The 21,676-nt window shown below is 41.4% G+C and overlaps 2 pseudogenes; both read left to right on the top strand.

Moving 5' to 3' along the window:
* Positions 1-4,197: 4,197 nt before the first annotated feature.
* LOC135227170 (heat shock 70 kDa protein 1-like) lies at positions 4,198-6,483 on the top strand (annotated as a pseudogene).
* A 9,168-nt stretch (positions 6,484-15,651) lies between these two features.
* LOC135227169 (heat shock cognate 71 kDa protein-like) overlaps positions 15,652-21,676 on the top strand; it is a 33,645-nt pseudogene continuing 27,620 nt past the window's right edge.

The raw sequence follows: 21,676 nt of genomic DNA, 5'->3' as shown, positions 1-21,676 counted from the left end.
AAGCATATACACTCTCGGTACAGTCGCCAACAACTTTCGCACTAACTCCTTTTTTTTTTTTACATCATTTATCCCCATTTCGTCCCCAAACTTTTTTTCTAGCTAAGTTTCTAACCTACAGACAACATCGACAACGACTCACCAACATTCATTCTTGCCTCTTCAAAATCTTGCTTTCTCCTATATCTAACACTACTCTTTATCTCTTTGCCTGTTCTACAATCCTAGCTTTTACACTCTCATACGGCACATACCCTACACTCATAAATTACCCTATACATTTATTCAAACAAAAATCCCCTCAAAAAGTACCTAACTCTCTTGCCAGACTCTCTTGTTATCCCCATACTTTGCCTCACAATACCTCTCTATTCCTCAAAAAAGTCCCTTATGTCCCTACTACCATATCCTCGTATTGTGCACATCGGGGTACCTTTACTCATATACACAAGCCTTTCGTACTTCCCGCTCACTCTCACTCTCACTTTCGCTACTTCCATTCTGACCCCTCTTTCCCTCATCCGAATACAGCGAATCCACTTCCATATTCACCTCCATACCCCTGACTACGCTCTTCTACCCTTCTTCTTTCTACCTACCTGTTTCTCTCACGCTATACCAAATCACTCCATCAGCCCTTTCCCAATGTATTCTGTCCTAATCTCATCCTGTCCATCACCCTTACTAACTTTCTTTCCATTAGTCTTCTTTTCCTCAGCCACTTTCTTATTTTTGTCCTCAGGTTTATCCTTATCCTGTGTCTTCTTTCCCTTACCTATCACAACCAAAAATCCTTCTTCACTCGTACACTCATCCATTCGCTCTTTCGCTTCCTGTTTACCCTATCACAAACCGAATCCCCTTCTTTCACTCTACACTCATCCATTCGCTCTTTCGCTTTCCTTACCACTCCTGGCCGTCACAAGACCCAGTAGGCCTACCTCCTACAGCTCCCTCTCCCACGAATCCCCTTTCATCATTTCCTGCATCATCTCTTGCACTGCATTCATCATTACCCCCAAATTTTTCATCCATTTTCTCAACCATTATCTCTTCCGCTCCTTTCACCTCTTCTTTTATTTCCACTTTCGCACTCCTTAACATCCCTCTCATTTCCTCTAACTCCCTCTTCGCTCCTCACACTCTACCTCAACCTCTCGTTCTCCACTTCCAGCCTTCCCTTAGCTTCCCTCGCCAACCCTCAGCTCCCTCCTTCAGCCTCTCTATCTTCTTCAACCCTTCCATCCTCACTTTTCCACCCCCAACACACAACTCATTACCCCAAATGTAAGAAGCGCCCTGGTCTAAAGATGCATCTCTCGTATAAAAATGTAAGAGTTTTTGAATTCAGAATGAAATGCAGATGAGTATTGATTTACTGGATAACATCTGAAGAAAAACAAACTGTTCTAACAAAGAAAAATAAAAGAAGTCCGCAAAGATTAGTCGCTTAAAGGAAAGATAGAGTAATAGGCCAATAATCAAAAGTCATACACCTCTGCTTATAATGGCCATATACTTTTACTCTTGGGCGAAACTTAATAGATTGAGACTTAGGAAACACCAGGACTATGATAGAATGAATGTTTAAATTATTTGGATAAAACGGAAATGAAATATATCTTGTACTAATTTGACCTAGCCCCTAGCTGTAACACCCCCCCCCACCCCCCCCTTTCGTTCCTGTTTTAATGCACCTCTCTGTCATCTTCCATCTTGCCATCCACCCCCTCTCTATAGCAATAATTTCTTAGTGGAAAACAGAAATAAGTTAATAGTATTTCAACATATTGTATGCAAACATTAAGTACTAGTGACATTTACTCTGAAAAGAATATGATGTAAAAGGTACTGGAAAAGAAAACGAAACATGAATGAAAACACAAGCATGAATGAGAGAGAGAGAGAGACGAGAGAGATGAGAGAGAGAGAGAGGAGAGAGAGAATAATTTCGTCACCATCAAAGTTAGCTCCTAGACAGATGCAGTGTGCTCTCATTTGCAACACTGGTGCAACAGTGTAAACATTTTTTTTGTAAATAAACCGTATTTAAAAAGTCTTAAAGCACTAAATGATTACTAATCGGGTTAAATAATCAATGGTGATAGTAAAACTTGTAAAAGGATTTTATTTTACAAGCACGGCCATATTCCACTCATTCTGTTGAACATCTTAAGCAAACAATTGGCAACACCGAAGTTTGGAACTTGAACACAGTAGACTGGAAAATTTCTTTATTTACGAAAGAAAAATCAGATAGGAACACAGGTAAAATAATAATAATAATAATAATAATAATAATAATAATAATAATAATAATAATAATAATAATAATAATAATAATAAGAAGAAGAAGAAGAAGAAGAAGAAGAAGAAGTTCCTGTTGGAATCTTGTCAAAGTCAGAGAAGATTTGATGAGGTTCTGGGTGAGATATATGTAGGCTACTGATTTTTTAAAGTAAGTTTTCCTCTCTCTCTCTCTTCTCTCTCTCTCTCTCTCTCTTATCGACCCGACCCCCCACCCGACAAATCAAATAAATAGGCCCTATTTCACACAAATAAAAAAAACGAAATTTCCCCCTTAAACTAGCACATAGGCCACTCTAATCAAAACTTGGCCGTGCATGGTTTTTTTCTAACATTAAAAATCAAATGAGTGATATTTATTATTTAAGAACGTATTAATAAAAATATCAGACAGAAGTATCTCCATATCACCATGATTCACCATGTTATCAAAACTGCAGTATATAGCTTTATTTAACAGGAAAACCAAACCACGAAACGAAATGTGACAGATACTTGTGTTAAAAACCAAAGCAGGAGCTTTTAAACAGATGAAGGTATCTTTTCGGAAAAAGGCGTCGTCCCTCAGTTTCCTTACAGTGATAGAGCAGCAAAAAGTGAGTAACTCTTGCATACAGTTTCCTTACAGTTATTAGAGCAGAAAGTGAGTAACATTTTCCTACATTTTCCTTACATTTATAGAAGCAGGAAAGTGTTGTAGCACATGCCTACAGTTTTCTTACAGTTATAGAGCAGAAAGGTGAGTAACTCTTGCCTGAATTTCTTGCAAAACCGTTTGGGTTGCAAAATGAAACCGGACATATACTCTTGTTTTTGGAGGTTGATATTAGGCCTATAAAGCGCACTCCTGCATATCTTGAAGCATTCGAATATAGTAGGGGATGTTGGAAATGAGGAATCGATAAAAACGCTAATTAATTTTCATCATTATCTTTTTTTTTTTGTTTTTTTCAGCAAGAATAAGCAGCCAGAACAGCGCATATAACTCGCGAAATGAACCATACCAAATAAAACAGACAAATGAACTAAAATCATAATCGGTGAAAACGATATAGAAGCGATTTTCCGTTAACCAGATAGTTAGTACCATGTATCTATATTTTCATTTATTTATGCTGCATTTATAAGCAAGTTTTGCTTTATGGAAGTTACTATTTTCATAAGGCGAAGACAACTACAAAAAAATTTCGAATCCAGTTGATTCAAAATGTGACCAGGGAACAACAAAACACAAACTAGTTCATTTAGATAGTTTGGCAATACGTTTCGTCAGAGGCACTTTAGTCATACAAGTGACGAGGAATTATAGTGATTTACGATCTCACTTGTATTCGATACCAGAGTTAATGACATTTCCCTCTCTCTTTTTAGTTTGAAATTTTTATTACAAATGGTACCAAAGAAATGAAGGCCATAACCTTTTTGAGGTTTTTACTGTTTTATCTATGAATATGTTATAGTCATATTTTGGTTACCGTAACCAAAGGTTAAAAATAGGACTTAACTTATTTTACATAGAAAAATATAGCATAAAAAAAGACTCGCATGTTTAGTATCAGCCATCTGGCGATGAATGTATAAACAACAGCTTAAGACGATAAATATAACATAAACAAAAGCCATATAAACGTAAACAAAAGGGGTTAAATGTACTGTTTGATATAATCTTCAGTTTTACCGGAAAAGATGAGTGGGGATTCTTTACATTTCTATAGAGAGAGAGAGAGAGAGAGAGAGAGAGAGAGAGAGAGAGAGAGAGAGAGAGAGAGAGAGAGAGAGAGACCTGGTTCCATCGAGTGACGAAATGAAAGAGTCTTCCCGAAACTTCTAGAACGCCGGAGAACCTTCGAGAGAAAACGGGCTTTTGTATAAAACAGGCGGAAGGCAGACTGGGCTATTCAGAACCACAACTGCAGCCAAAGAGTACACACGATACAGAGCAAGTTTACATAGAGATAATTTCTTGCAAGTGAAGTGAAAGTTTGTCCTTAGCGAACGATAAATTATCAGTATCTGTCTCGAGTGAAGTAAATAATATTTTCGTACGTGTCAAGCTAAGATATACTTTGTTTTACTGCCAATACTAAGTTCAGCATAGTGAATTAGAAATGGCAACTCCAGCAATCGGAATTGACTTGGGAACCACCTACTCGTGCGTGGGTGTGTTTGAGAATGGCAAAGTTGAGATCATTGCCAACGATCAGGGAAACAGGACCACGCCCTCTTACGTGGCCTTCAATGACACAGAAAGACTCATTGGAGACGCAGCCAAGAACCAGGCTGCTATTAACCCCACCAACACCATCTTCGACGCCAAGAGGTTGATTGGGAGGAAGTTCGACGACCCCACAGTCCAGAGTGACATCAGACATTGGCCTTTTAAGGTTGTCAGCGAATCTGGTAAGCCAAAGCTACAGGTGGAGCACAGGGGAACAATTAAACCTTCACCCAGAGGAGATTTCCTCTGGTGGTGCTGACCAATGAAGGAGACAGCAGAGGCCTACTTGGGTAAGAGAGTTTCAGACGCAGTCATTCACAGTTCCGGGCTTACTTCAATGACTCCCAGAGACAGGCTACCAAGGATGCTGGGATCATTGCAGGGTTAAATGTGCTAAGAATTATCAATGAGCCTACAGCAGCTGCAATTGCCTATGGCTTGGACAAGAAAGCTGGTCAGGGAAGAGAGCGGAATGTACTGATCTTTGATTTGGGTGGTGGCACTTTTGATGTGTCGATTCTGAACATTGATGATGGAGTCTTTGAAGTGAAAGCAACAGCTGGCGATACCCATCTAGGAGGAGAAGACTTTGATAACTGTCTGGTGAATCACTTCATTCAGGAATTCCAGAGGAAGTACAAGAAGGACATCAGCGGAAACAAGAGATCCCTAAGGCGACTGAGAACAGCGTGTGAGAGGGCCAAGCGCACTTTGTCTTCCTCAACTCAGGCTAATGTAGAAATTGATTCTCTTTATGAAGGAATCGATTTCTACACATCCATCACACGTGCCAGATTTGAGGAACTGTGCGCTGACCTCTTCCGCAGCACTTTGGCCCCAGTTGAGAAAGCTCTCAGGGATGCAAAGTTAGACAAGAACAGTATTGATGACATCGTCCTTGTTGGAGGTTCGACTCGTATCCCAAAGGTACAGAAAATGCTGCAGGATTTCTTCAATGGGAAGGAACTGAACAAATCGATCAATCCTGATGAGGCTGAGCCTATGGTGCGGCTCAGGGAGCCATCCTGCGAGGAGACCAGTCAGACGCAGTTTAAGGACCCCTCCTCCTTCTGATGTTGCTCCTCTCTCCCTGGGTATCGAAACAGTAGGAGGCGTCATGACTTGCGCTGATCAAGCGCAACACCACAATCCCCACCAAACAGATCGAGGTCTTCACGACCTACTCGGACAACCAGCCTGCCGTCACCATCCAGGTGTACGAGGGCGAAAGGGCGATGACCAGAGACAACAACCTCCTGGGCAAGTTCGACCTGACGGGCATCCCTCCAGCGCCTCGGGGAGTTCCCCAGATCGAGGTCACCTTCGACATCGACGCCAACGGGATACTGAACGTGTCTGCCGCAGACAAGTCCTCCGGGAAGTCGAACAAGATCACCATCACCAACGACAAAGGGCGGCTGAGTAAGGAGGACATCGATCGCATGGTGCAGGAGGCGGAGAAGTACGCCGCGGAAGACGCCCTGCAGAAGGAGAGGATCGACGCCAAGAACCAGCTGGAGTCTCTGTGTCTGAGCCTCAAGAGCACACTGAGTGAGGAAAGCGTCTCCAACAAGCTGAACGAAGAGGAAAGGGCCAACATGAAGCACCAGCTGGAAGAGACCCTCACCTGGATCGACAGGAACCAGCTGGCGGAGAAGGAGGAGCTGGAAGACCAGCTGAGGAAGCTGGAAGCAAGTTGGAAGCCCCTCGCTGCCAAGATTTATGGAGGGACGACAGGTCAAGGGTCAAGGTCATCCTGTGGTTCCAGTAATAACTCGACCCGATCAGATCGAGGACCAGTTATTGAAGAGGTCGACTAATGTCTATAGAAACGAAATTCATAGTGTTTTTGTATCGAGTTTTATAAGAAAATCGTCTTAATGGGATCTACTTTCAATATATTGACCCTTTTTCTCAGGTACCTGTTAAAATGTATTTATAATCTAGTCATTTTTATACCATATTTTTCTAATAAAACTTATGAAAATTATACCAATTTCTTTCATTAAAACCTAAGTAATAATTTGACGATACCATCAAATAGAAAACTTCAAAAATTAATTGAAATGGTAAACATATATAATTACATATCAATAATTTTGTGTAGCAGATAATAAAGGACCATAATTATTATATTAATAAATGCATTATCCACCAAGAATTAGTACTTACTAAATTGCCCGAATTCCGATTTAAAAAATTCCAGTGACAACTGATATGATACTTTGAATGTGAAATTAGGTTGTGTAAGCTGATAAATTTGATAAATTGTAAGCGTGAGAAACAATGGCAAATTAATGTATTTGCAGTTGTATATTTCTTAAACCCGTTGTAGGTCTACGAAATGTAAGAAGCTCTCCGGTCTAAGATGACATTTTTCATATAAAAATGTAAGAGTTTTTGAATTCAGATGAAATGCAGATGAGTCTTGATTTACTGGATAACATCTGAAGAGAAACAGACTGATTCTAACAAAGATAAAAAAAGAAGTCTACAAAGATTAGTCGAAATGGAAGATAGAGTAATAGGCCTATAATCAAAGTCATACACTCTGCTTATAATGGCTATATACTTTACCCTTGGGCGAAACTTAATAGATTGAGACGTAGGAAACACCAAACTATGATAGAATCAACGTTTACATTATTTGGATAAAACGGAATGAAATATATCTTGTACTAATCTTGTACTAGCTGCAAACCAACCGTCCCCCCTTTCGTTCCTTTTACTGCACCTCTCTCTACCTCTTCCATCTTGCCATCCACCTCCTCTCCTATAGCAATAATTTCTTAGTGGAAAACAAAAATAAGTTAATAGTATTTCAACATATTGTATGCAACATTAAGCCCTAGTGACATTTACTCTGAAAAGAATATGTAAAAGGTACTGAAAAAGACATGAAACATGAATGAAAACAAGCACGAATGAGAGAGAGAGAGAGAGAGAGAGAGAGAGAGAGAGAGAGAGAGAGAGAGAGAGAATAATATCGTTCACCGCCTAAGTCTAGCTCGTAGACAGATGCAGTGTGCTCTCATTTAGTACACTGGTGCAACAGTGTAAACATTTCTTTATATAGCCGTATTTAAAAAGTCTTAAAACACTAAATGATTACTAATTGGGTTAATAATTCAATGGTGAAAATGAAACTCGTAGGAGAATTTATTTTACAAGCCACTGCATATTCCACTCATTCTGCTAACATCTTAAGCAAACAATTGGAAACACCGAAGTTTGGAACTTGACCACACAGAATGGAAAATATCTTCCAAAGTGGCAAAAGCCCTCAACTGGAGCCTGTGCAAGAAACATCAGCTACCTTGCAGTAATAAGTGGTACGAGGAGTGATAGAAAACGATCAAGCAAAGATCCTCCGGGACGTATCAGAACAGACGTTGATTGACAAAATCAAGAAGAAAGTATCACTCATTGATGTCGCAATACCATGGGACACCAGAGTTGAAGAGAAAGAGAGAGAAAAAATGGATAAGTATCAAGACCTGAAAATAGAAATAAGGAGGAGATGGGATATGGCAGTTGAAATTGTACCCATAATCATAGGAACACTAGGCACGATCCCAAGATCCTTGAAAAAGGAATCTAGAAAAACTAAGGGCTGAAGTAGCTCCAGGACTCCTGCAGAAGAGTGTGATCCTAGAAACGACGCACATAGAAAGAAAGTGATGACTCCTAAGGAGGCAGGATTCAACCCGGAACACACACCCCCCCCCCCACCCCCCCCCCACAATAAATACTACCCAGTAGAATTGGAGGAATGTGAGACCAAAATAATAATAATAATAATAATAATAATAATAATAATAATAATAATAATAATAATAATATTAATAATAATAATAATAATAATAATAATAATAATAATAATAATAATGTGGCGCCGTGGAGGAGTGGGTTAGGTCGTCAATAGACTTAAGTCAAGTTAAGCAACATTGGGGCTGGTCAGTCGTTGGATGGGTGACCGCTCTCCTCGGCGTTGATTCCTTGGGAAAGGAGCTCTTTTACCATAATTTCCTCAGTCTACTCAGCTGTAAATGAGTACCTATCCCTGATGGGTAGGGTCCAGCTATGGGCTAAATAGCAAAACTCAGCAATGATGGAAAGAAATGATGGAACTAAACGACAACGACGTAAATGGAACCTCTGGCAACAGAGGAGCTTCGTCCGGCAACCAGGTATCAACCCAATTGTAGGGGAAGACGGTCAGGTACTTGGAGGTCGTCATCCAGCAAACTGATCACCACAACGACAGTAATGAACAGCCTGAGATTGGAGCTACAGACGCAAAAAGAAGAAATGGACAAGAGAAGAAAATAAGGAAATATGGAGATGCTACATCAGAAGCAACCCGACGGAGAGAGGATATAGAAGAAGATTGGTCAACATCCTGGAATGAGAGGAATAACACACCCCCCCCCCCCCCCCTAAACAGAGCAGAGGCTGGCAGACCAAGTAAGGAACATAAAGAAAAAGAACTGGCTCTCCCCAACAGAAAGAGAAGAACTGGAAAGGGAAATGTCACACGACAACGAATTACACGAAGACGAACTGAGAGACGATGCCACAGAATACGACAGGAGGATGATGGTATCAAACAACGACACACGAAGAAAACCAAGACGAAGTAACAGAGAGGACGGAATGGGTAGAAAAGATTAGACAATGGATGGAGCCAGATACAGAGAGGACAAAGATCCCCTCCATGAAAGCCTACAACAACCAAGAAATTAAGGGAGAAAACAGTGAGGTCAATGAAATAATGGGCCTAATACACACCACCAGTATCACAGAAACAAATAACTTGACATATGCAGGCAAGGAGCAAGATTAGTAGCAGAACTGATGGGGATTCGAACACCAACACCACCGTCACAACCAACCCAACAAGAAAGAAACCAAAACAGCAACCTCCTTGGAAAAGGCGCCTGGAAAAGCAAATCATGGTGATGAGATCTGACTTGAGTAAACTGAAAGAGATGGCAGAAAAAAGGCTAAGAAGCAAGAAAACAAGGGAGGAACTCAACGAGAAATATACAAAGTACAAGAGAGGGGGACTAAACACACAATAGAAGATGTAAAACAGAGGCTTAAGGCCAAAGCACACAAGATCCAACGGTACATGAACAGGAATAAGGGATACCAACAGAACAAACTATTCGGAACCAACCAGAAAAAGACTATACAGCCAACTAAGAGGGGAAGACAACCACCCAGAAAGTTCCTGAGCCGAATCAAGTAAGAGACTCTGGGAAAACATATGGAGCAATCCGGTATCACACAACAAACATGCAACATGGCTCCAGGAAGTCAAGGAAGCAAGAAACAGGGAGAATAAAACAAAGAGTTCACGAGACCATCACTACAGACACAGTCAGACACCAACTAAAGAAAATGCCAAACTGGGAAAGCCCCAGGTCCCGATGAAGTCCATGGATACTGGCTCAAAAACTTCAAGGCCCTACACCCACGAATAGCAGAACAACTCCAGCATTGTATCTCAAATCACCAAGCACCCCAAATGGATGAACCACCACCAGGAAAAGAACATCCTTAGTTACAAAAAGACAGAGTAAGGGAATATAGCCAGTAACTACAGGCCTATCACCTGCCTACCAATAATGTGGAAGTTACTAACAGGTATCATCAGTGAAAGGCTATACAACTACCTAGAGGAGACAAACACCATACCCCACCAACAGAAAGGCTGCAGAAGGAAGTGTAGGGGCACAAAAGACCAGCTCCTGATAGACAAAATGGTAATGAAGAACAGTAGGAGAAGGAAAACCACCAACCAAGCATGGCATGGATAGACTATAAGAAAGCCTTCGACATGATACCACACACATGGCTAATAGAATGTCTGAAAATATATGGGCAGAGGAAAATACCATCAGCTTCCTCAAAAATACAATGCGCAACTGGAATACAATACTTACAAGCTCTGGAAAAAGACTAGCAGAGGTTAATATCAGAGAGGGATCTTCCAGGGCGACTCACTGTCCCCACTACTCTTCGTAGTAGCCATGATTCCCATGACAAAAGTACTACAGAAGATGGATGCCGGGTACCAACTCAAGAAAAGAGGCAACAAAATCAACCATCTGATGTTCATGGACGACATCAAGCTGTATGGTAAGAGCATCAAGGAAATAGATACCCTAATCCCAGACTGTAAGGATTGTATCTGGGGACATCAGGATGGAGTTTGGAATAGAAAAATGCGCCTTAGTCAACATACAAAAAGGCAAAGTACGAGAACTGAAGGGATAAAGCTACCAGATGGGAGCAACAACATCAAACACATAGATGAGACAGGATACAAATACCTGGGAATAATGGAAGGAGGAGATATAAAACACCAAGAGATGAAGGACACGATCAGGAAAGAATATATGCAGAGACTCAAGGCGATACTCAAGTCAAAACTCAACGCCGGAAATATGATAAAAGCCATAAACACATGGGCAGTGCCAGTAATCAGATACAGCGCAGGAATAGTGGAATGGACGAAGGCAGAACTCCGCAGCATAGATCAGAAAACAGGAAACAAATGACAATACACAAAGCACTACACCCAAGAGCAAATACGGACAGACTATACATAACACGAAAGGAAGGAGGGAGAGGACTACTAAGTATAGAGGACTGCGTCAACATCGAAAACAGAGCACTGGGGCAATATCTGAAAAACCAGTGAAGACGAGTGGCTAAAGAGTGCATGGGAAGAAGGACTAATAAAAGTAGACGAAGACCCAGAAATATACAGAGACAGGAAAATGACAAACAGAACAGAGGACTGGCACAACAAACCAATGCACGGACAATACATGAGACAGACTAAAGAACTAGCCAGCGATGACAATTGGCAATGGCTACAGATACAGGGGAGAGCTAAAGAAGGAAACTGAAGGAATGATAACAGCGGCACAAGATCAGGCCCTAAGAACCAGATATGTTCAAAGTATGATAGACGGAAATAACATCATCTCCCATATGTAGGAAGGCAATACGAAAAATGAAACCATAAACCACATAGCAAGTGAATGCCCGGCACTTGCACAGAACCAGTACAAAAGAGGCATGGATTCAAGTTGGCAAAAGCCCTCCACTGGAGCTGTGCAAGAAACATCAGCTACCTTGCAGTAATAACGTGGCACGAGCACCAACCTGAAGGAGTGATAGAAAACGATCAGGCAAAGATTCCTCTGGTACTATGGTAATCAGAACGGATAGGGTGATACGTGCAAATAACCAGGACCATACGTGACGTTGATTGACAAGTCAAGAAGAAAGTATCACTCATTGATGCGCAATACCATGGGACACCAGAGTTGAAGAGAAAGAGAGGGAAAAAGTGGATAAGTATCAAGATCTGGAAAATAGAAATAAGAAGGATATGGGATATGCCAGTGGAAATCGTACCCATAATCATAGGAGCACTAGGCACGATCCCAAGATCCCTGAAAAGGAATCTGGACTAGAGTGCTGAAGTAGCTCCGGGCCTCATGCAGAAGAGTGTGATCCTAAAAAAAAGAAACGGCACACATAGTAAGAAAAGTGATGGACTCCTAAGGAGGCAGGATGCAACCCGGAACCCCACACTATAAATACCACCCAGTCGAATTGGAGGACTGTGATAGAGCAAAAAAAAAAAAAAAAAAAAAATAATAATAATAATAATAATAATAATAATCAATAATAATAACTACTAATAATATTTTGGTAGAAGACCCTCGGAATTAAAGCAAACCGAGGATGTACGTGCACTACATTGATGATACCTTCGTCTGCGCCGACTCCCAGGATGAGATAGAGCAGCTGCGACGTGTATTCCACGACCACAGCTGCCTTACATTCTTGATTGAACATTGCCAAGACAGCCGCCTCCCCTTACTTGACGTCCTTGTCGAACAGCGAGATTCCGAATTCAGCACGAAGGTGTACACGAAGCCGACGAACCTGGGAATGTGCAAGAACGGTGAGAGCGAGTGCCCTGAGAGGTATAAGCGCTCCACCATCAGCGCCTTCGTCAGGAGGGCCCTCTCACATTGCTCCTCCTGGAATGACACACAGTGAGCTGGAGCACGCTGCCCAGGTCCTTGTCGACAACGGACACACCAATCGTGCTTTGATGAATCAATAAGAAAAAATATGGAAGCCTGGTACCTACAGGAACCCCACCCCGACGTTGCAGAGCCCATCAAGTACAAGGAGAACGAACAAGCCCTCAAAAAGATCATCGAGGAAAATGTCAGCTCCGCCGACCCAGACAAAAATATTAAGATAATTATATATTATAAAACGAAGAAGACGAGCAGCCTGGTGATGAGAAACAACCCTTTGGTGCCCCTGCAGGATCCCTTTAAGAAGACGAGTGTGGTCTACCGTTACACATGCCCCGTCCGAGGATGCCTCGGCAAATACGTCGGTATGACCTCCATGCGTTTCTCCAAGCGAATCTCCTGCCACGCCCAAAAAGGAGCCATATTCAACCACACCAGGACTGCTCATAACAAACGGGTAAAGAGAAATGATATTATCTCTAATATCGAAATAATAGATAAGACAACGGATCCCCGACGTCTGCGCCTCCTAGAAGCCCTCCATATAGGTAAGGAGAAACCAAATTTAAACATCAATCATGAAACGTTTCTCCTTCCCACCGCCGCCCGGAGAGCAGCGAACGACCCCCCGACAATGCCAGATAATCAGGAGTCCCCACAGGATGATAGGATTCCTGCTACAGACGGAATTCCTGACGTTCATCCCCAGGCACACTACTGTGGCGCTCGCAAGAGAGAATCCCCGAGACCTTCAAGGCGAGATCCACGACTTCGCCCAAGACCGGCCCAACCAATGAGAATGCAATTCTAGGTCCGAGTCGCTATAAATACCGCCCCGCAGACTTTCTTGCTACAGTCTCTTCAACCGACTCGTCCGAAGATGACCTGCGAGAAGGTCGAAACGTCACGTGATACTAGCTATACCAGCTATACCAGCCCTTATACCAAAGACGACCCCAGCCCCGAACTGAACTACGCCTACGGAATAATACCGGCACTGACGACGACCCCTGCTTGACCTGGACCTGATATCCTGTTCTAATAAAAGATTAATTTCAGCATTTATAATTTTTTAAAAATTCCCAATATGAATATTGGCCAGTTACTCAGAAACATCGCTGAGCCTGAGAAGTGAATTGTAATGAAAATAGAAAAAAACAATACATAAAATCAACTCGCTTAATTCTGCCATTCTTTTTAACAACAACAACAATAATAATAATAGTAATATGTTTCTGTTGGAATATTGTCAAAGTCACAGACGATTTAAGGTTCTGGGTGAGATATATGTAGGCTAATGATTTTCAAGTATGTTTTCCTCTCTCTCTCTCTCTCTCTCTCTCTCTCTCTCTCTCTGTTCCTTATCGAACCCACCCCCACGACAAATCAAATAGTAGATGGGCCTATTTCACACACGAAACTGATTTTTCCTCTAAACTAGCACATAGGCCTAATTCTAATTAGATTTGGTCGTGCATAATCTTCTTGCATTAAAAATCAAACGAGTGATAAATTATTTAAGAACGTATTAATAAAATATCAGACAGAAGTATCTTCATATCACTATGATTCACTAAGTTATCAAAACTACTATATATAGCCCTATTCAACATTGAAGACCAAACCACGGAAACAAAATGTGACAGATACTTGAGTTAACAGCAGAGCTTTTAAACAGATGAAGGTATCTGTTCGGAAAGGCGTCGTCCCTCAGTTTCCTTACAGTTACAGAGCAGAAAGTGAGTAACACTTTCCTACAGTTTCCTTACATTTATAGAGCAGAAAGTGAGTAACTCCTGCCTCAGTTTTCTTGCAAAACCGTTGGGTTGGCAATGAACCGGACATATTCTTGCGTTTTTGGAGGTTGACATTAGGCCTACATAGCACTTCTGCATATCTTGAAACACTTCGAATATATGTGGGGATGTGTAGATCATTTGGGAAACGATAAAAGCCATTTTTTACCGCTATCTTTGTTCTATAACGAGTACGAGCATACACAAACAGCGCATATAACTCACGAAATGAACCAAAAACATAACCAATTGTCATCTCACTTGAAAGACTGAAGGACTTTTCGGTTCACCTTTGAGTAACATCTAATTCGAGATTAGTCCACATCTTGCTATTTGAGGTGATAATGAATAAGCCATGATATAGCTAGCGAGTGGGGAATTTAGAAAATTCGCCGAAATAACAGACAAATTGACTAAAATCATAATAGGCGGAATGATAATTATAGGAGGCGATTTCAGTTAACCAGATAGTTAGTACCATGTTTTTATTTATATTCATATTTATGCTGCATTTATAAGCGAGTTTTGCTTATGAAATATTATTTTCGTAGGGGCAAAGATAACTGCAAATAAATTGTTAATCCAGTTTATGCAAAATGATGACCAGGGAACAATAAAACACAAACTAGTTCCATTTAATTAGTTTGGCAATGCGTTTCGTCAGCGCCACGTAGTCCTACAGGTGGCATGAGGTAATTATAGTGATTTACACTCTCACTTGTATTCTATACCAGTTTAAAGACATTTCCCTCCCTCTTAGTTTTGACATTTTATTACAAGATGGTACCAAAGAAATGAAGGCTTACCTTGTTTTTGAGGCCTTTGTCTGTTTTTATTTACAAATATGTTTTAGTCATACTTTGGTTACCTTAACGAAAGGTTAAAAATAGGACTTAACTTATTTAACCTACATCTTTTTATTAAAAAAAATATCGTGTAAAAAAGGACTAACGTGTTTAGTATCAGCCACTTGATGATGAACGTATAAACAACTACAGATGGTACTAAATATAACATAAACAAAAGACATTTACATAAACAAAACCGGGTAAATATACCGATCGGTATTGGTCTTCAATTTTACCGGAAAAGATGAGTGGGGATTCTTTACATTTCTAGAGAGATGCAGAGAGAGAGAGAGAGAGAGAGAGAGAGAGAGAGTGACGAAACGAAAGGAGTCCCCCCCGAAACTTCTAGAAACGCCTGAGAACCTTCGAGAGAAAACGGGCTTTTGTATAAAACAGGCGGAAGGCAGACTGGGCTATTCAGAACCACATCTGCAGCCAAAGAGTACACACGATACAGAGCAAGTTTACATAGAGCGACTTTCTTGCAAGTGAAGTGAAAGTTTGTCCTTTGAGAGCGATAAATTATCAGTAACTGTCTCAAGTGAAGTGAATAATATTTTCATACGTGTCAAGTTGATAAACATAGTGAATTAGAAATGGCAGCTCCAGCCATCGGCATTGACTTGGGAACCACCTACTCGTGCGTGGGTGTGTTTGAGAATGGCAAAGTGGAGATCATTGCCAACGATCAGGGAAACAGAACCACGCCCTCTTACGTGGCCTTCAATGACACAGAGAGACTCATTGGAGATGCAGCCAAGAACCAGGCTGCTATTAACCCCACCAACACCATCTTCGACGCCAAGAGGTTGATTGGGAGGAAGTTCGACGACCCCACAGTCCAGAGTGACATCAGACATTGGCCTTTTAAGGTTGTCAGCGAATCTGGTAAGCAAAGCTACAGGGGTGGAGCACAGGGACAATTAAAACCTTCAACCCAGAGGAGATCTCCTCCATGGTGCTGACCAAGATGAAGGAGACAGCAGAAGCCTACTTGGGTAAGAGAGTTTCAGACGCAGTCATCACAGTTCCTGCTTACTTCAATGACTCCCAGAGACAGGCTACCAAGGATGCTGGGATCATTGCAGGGTTAAATGTGCTAAGAATTATCAATGAGCCTACAGCAGCTGCAATTGCCTACGGCTTAGACAAGAAAGCTGGTCAGGGAAGAGAGCGGAATGTACTGATCTTCGATTTGGGTGGTGGCACTTTTGATGTGTCGATTCTGAACATTGATGATGGAGTCTTTGAAGTGAAAGCAACAGCTGGCGACACTCATTTAGGAGGAGAAGACTTTGATAACTGTCTGGTGAATCACTTCATTCAGGAAATTCCAGAGGAAGTACAAGAAGACATCAGCGGAAACAAGAGATAACCCTAAGGCGACTGAGAACAGCGTGAAAGGCCCACCAAACGCACTTTGTCTTCCTCAACTCAGGCCAATGTAGAAATTGACTCTCTTTATGAAGGAATCGATTTCTACACATCCATCACACGTGCCAGGTTTGAGGAACTGTGCGCTGACCTCTTCCTCAGCACTTTGGCCCCAGTTGAGAAAGCTCTCAGGGATGCAAAGTTAGACAAGAACAGTATTGATGACATTGTCCTTGTTGGAGGTTCGACTCGTATCCCAAAGGTACAGAAAATGCTGCAGGATTTCTTCAATGGGAAGGAACTGAACAAATCCATCAATCCTGATGAGGCTGTAGCCTATGGCGCAGCTGTTCAGGGAGCCATCCTGCGAGGAGACCAGTCAGATGCAGTTAAGGACCTCCTCCTTCTTGACGTTGCTCCTCTCTCCCTGGGCATTGAAACAGTAGGAGGCGTCATGACTGCGCTGATCAAGCGCAACACCACAATCCCCACCAAACAGACGCAGGTCTTCACGACCTACTCAGACAACCAGCCTGCCGTCACCATCCAGGTGTACGAGGGCGAAAGGGCGATGACCAGAGACAACAACCTCCAATGGGCAAGTTCGACCTGACGGGCATCCCTCCAGCCCCCTCGGGGAGTTCCCAAGATCGAGGTCACCTTCGACATCGACGCCAATGGGATACTGAACGTGTCTGCTGCAGACAAGTCCTCCGGCAAGTCGAACAAGATCACCATCACCAACGACAAAGGGCGGCTGAGTAAGGAGGACATCGATCGCATGGTGCAGGAGGCTGAGAAGTACGCTGCGGAACGCCCTGCAGAAGGAGGATCGACGCCAAGAACCAGCTGGAGTCTCTGTGTCTGAGCCTCAAGAGCACACTGAGTGAGGAAAGCGTCTCCAACAAGCTGAACGAAGAGGAAAGGGCCAACATGAAGCACCAGCTGGAAGAGACCCTCACCTGGATCGACAGGAACCAGCTGGCGGAGAAGGAGGAGCTGGAAGACCAGATGAGGAAGCTGGAAGCAAAGTTGGAAGACCTCTCCGCTGCCAAGATTTACGGAGGAGGGACAACAGGTCAAGGGTCAAGGTCATCCTGCGGTTCCAGTAATAACTCGACCCGATCAGGTCGAGGACCAGTAATTGAAGAGGTCGACTAATGTCTATAGAAACGAAATTCATAGTGTTTTTGTATCGAGTTTTATAAGAAAATCATCTTAATGGGATCTACTTTCAATATTTGAACCGTTTCTCAGGTACCTGTTAAAATGTATTTATAATCTAGTCATTTTTATACCATATTTTTCTAATAAAACTTATGAAAATTATACCAATTTCTCTCATTGAAACCTAAGTTAATAATTTGACGATAGTGTCAAATAGAAAACTTCAAATAATGATTGAGGCAGTAAACAGTATATAATTACGTTATTGAGTTAATTTTTTGGCGTAGAAGATAATAAAGGAACCCATAATTATCAGATCAATAAAAATGTTATCCACCAAGAATTATTAATTACTGAAATTGCCTAATTCCTGATTAAAAAATAAAGTGACAGCCGATGTGAGGCTTTGAATGTGAAATAAGGTTGTGTAAGCTGATAAATTTGATATATTGTAAGCGTGAGAAACAATGGAAATATATTTGTATTGTCCAATAATTTCCTAAACCCTTTGTCGGTTTACGAAATGTAAGAAGCTCTCTGGTCTAAGATGACATTTTTCATATAAAAATGTAAGAGTTTTTGAATTTAGATGAAATGCAGATGAGTCTTGATTTACTGGATAACATCTGAAGAGAAACAGACTGATTCTAACAAAGATAAAAAAAGAAGTCTACAAAGATTAGTCGAAATGGAAGATAGACTAATAGGCCTATAATCAAAGTCATACACTCTGCTTATAATGGCCATATACTTTACTCTTGGGCGAAACTTAATAGATTGAGACGTCGGAAACGACAGACTATGATAGAATGAATGTTTAAATTATTTGGATGAAACGGAAATGAAATATATTGTACTACTTTGACCTAGCCCCTAGCTGGTAACTCCCCCCCCCCACCCCCCCCCCCTTTTTCGTTCCTTTTAACTGCGCCTCTCTGTCTATTCCATCTTTCCATCCACCCCCTCTCTTATAGCAATAATTTCTTAGTGGAAAACAGAAATAAGTTAATAGTATTTCAAAGCATATTGAATGCAAGCGGTTAGTACTAGTGACTTTACTCTGAAAAGATTGTGATGCAAAAGATACTGAAAAAGAAACGAAATATGAATGAAAAACACAAGCACGAATGAGAGAGAGAGAGAGAGAGAGAGAGAGAGAGAGAGAGAGAGAGAGAGAATAATCTCGTTCACCACCTAATTCTAGCTATTAGACAGATGCAGTGTGTTCTCATTTAGTACACTGGTGCAACAGTGTAATTATTTCTTTATGTAACCGTATTTAAAAAGTCTTAAAACACTAAATGATTACTAATCGGGTTAATAATTCAATGGTGAAAGTGAAACTTTATAAAAGGATTTATTTTATAAGCTACTGCATATTCCACTCATTCTGCTGACATCTTTAGCAAACAATTGGCAACACCGAAGTTTGGAACTTGAACACAGTAGGCTGGAAAATGTCTTCAAATATGAAAGAAAAACTTTCGTAAATCAGATAGAAACACAGATATAATAATAATAATAATAATAATAATAATAATAATAATAATAATAATAATACTTCATATTGTAATGGGCGTAATGTCTGTCTGTCTGTCTGTCATTCAATCACAGCCAAACGGCTGGTCAGATGGTCATGAAACTTGGCAGGGTTATGGTGGGAACCCCTAAGATGGTTTGTAATGGGGTTTCATCCAACCTAACCCCCTTCCTTTGTAGGGGGTGGGGGTGAGAAGGGATTCCCTGAAACGGAGCTGTTTCTGGCTGTGAAACGAGGCTGGTTATTCCCGTAGACTTAGTTACTTTACGATTTTTCATACATAATATCTGTACAACTTCCACGGAGAAAGTCGCGAATATTTCAGCTCGGACACAATAGAAGATGAAAATTATCATCAATATCCACAAGATTTTTTGAATAACTTAAATCCATCGGAACTGCCAGTGCACAAAATAACGTTTTGAAGAAGTACTGCCCGGTAAGGTGTTGCTTCGGAATTTCGATCCTACCAATGGACATTGCAACGGAACGAGGTACACCGTTATGGAGCTAAACTCCCACGTCATCGAAGCAGTGATAGAAATGGCCCCTCACACGGGCAAACGTCTGTTCATCCCCCTGATTCCTCTGATGCCTTCAGACAACTAGTTTCCGTTCCAGTTACGGCACAGACAGTTTCCCATCAACCTGGTCTTCTCATTCACTGCAAACAAGTGTAGGGCCAGACTTTGGATCGTGTTGGTGTGTTTCTGCCGTCACTCATGTTTACGCAAGGCCAAACTGTATGTGGCGATGAGCAGAGCAACTGACTCTGCCAACTTGAAATTAAGTTGTGGACAAACTGATAATATTGTGTACAAAGAGGTTCTGTAGTAGGTATGTATAAAAATTGCCCTTATTTTAATATTGCTGAACAAAAAGTACATATAAATTTTTCACTTCTGCACCCGTATTTTATCACCCATCGTAGACGGGTAAGTTTGCCAGTAATAATAATAATAATAACTAGGAAAAATATGACAATACACAAAGCACTACACCCAAGAGCAAATACGGACAGACTATACATAACATGAAAGGAAAGAGGGAGAGGACTACTAAGTATAGAGGAATGCGTCAACATCGAGAACAGATCACTGGGGCAATATCTGAAAACCAATGAAGACGTGTGGCTCAAGAGTGCATGGGAAGGACTGATAAAAGTAGACGAAGGCCTAGAAATATACAGAGACAGGAAAATGACAAACAGAACAGAGGACTGCCACAACATACCTATGCACGGACAATACATGAGACAGACTAAAGAACTAGCCAGTGATGACACTGGCAATGGCTATTGAGGGGATAGCTAAAGAAGGAAACTGAAGGAATGATAACAGCGGCATTAGTCGGGCCCTAAGAACCAGATATCTTCAAAGAACGATAGATGGGAATAACATCGCTCCCATATGTAGGAAGAGCAATACGAAAAATGAAACCATAAACCACATAGCAAGCGAATGTCTGGCACTTGCACAGAACCAGTACAAAAAGAGGCATGATTCAGTGGCAAAAGCCTTCCACCGGAGCCTGTGCGAGAAACATCAGCTACCTTGCAGTAATAAGTGGTACGAGCATCAACCTGAAGGAGTGATAGAAAACAATCAGGCAAAGATCCTCTGGGACTATGGTATCAGAAAAGATAGGGTGATGCGTGCAAATAGACCTGATGTGACGTTGATTGACAAAATCAAGAAAAAAGTATCACTCATTGATGTCGCAATACCATCTGACACCAGAGTTGAAGAGAAAAGAGAGGGAAAAAAATGGATAAGTATCAAGACCTGAAAATAGAAATAAGAATGATATGGGATATGCCAGTAGAAATTGTACCCATAATCATAGGAACACTAGGCACGATCCCAAGATCCCTGAAAAGGAATCTAGAAAAAACTAGAGGCTGAAGTAGCTCCAGGACTCATGCAGAAGAGTGTGATCTAAAAAAACGGCGCACATAGTAAGAGAAGTGATGGACTCCTAAGGAGGCAGGAGGCAACCCAGAACCCCCCCCCCCCTCCCCCCCCCCCCTTCCCCCCTCACACTATAAATACCACCCGGCCGAATTGGAGGACTGTGATGGACAAAAAAGAAAATAATAAAATAATAATAATAATATAATGATAATAATAATAATAATAACGATAATAATAATTATAATAATAATATTAATAATAATCATACTTATAATGGGCGTAATGTCTGTCTGTCTGTCTGTCTGTCATTCAATCACGGCCAAACGGCTGGTCAGTTGGGCATGAACTTGGCAGGGTTATGGTGGGGACCCCTAAGACGGTTTGTAATGGGGTTTCATCCAACCTACCCCCCTCCTTTGTAGGGGATGGGGGTGA

The sequence above is a fragment of the Macrobrachium nipponense genome, chromosome 15 (genome assembly GCF_015104395.2).
Source record: "Macrobrachium nipponense isolate FS-2020 chromosome 15, ASM1510439v2, whole genome shotgun sequence".
NCBI classification, from domain to species: Eukaryota; Metazoa; Arthropoda; class Malacostraca; order Decapoda; family Palaemonidae; genus Macrobrachium; species Macrobrachium nipponense.
This window is presented reverse-complemented; position numbering and strand designations above follow the sequence as displayed.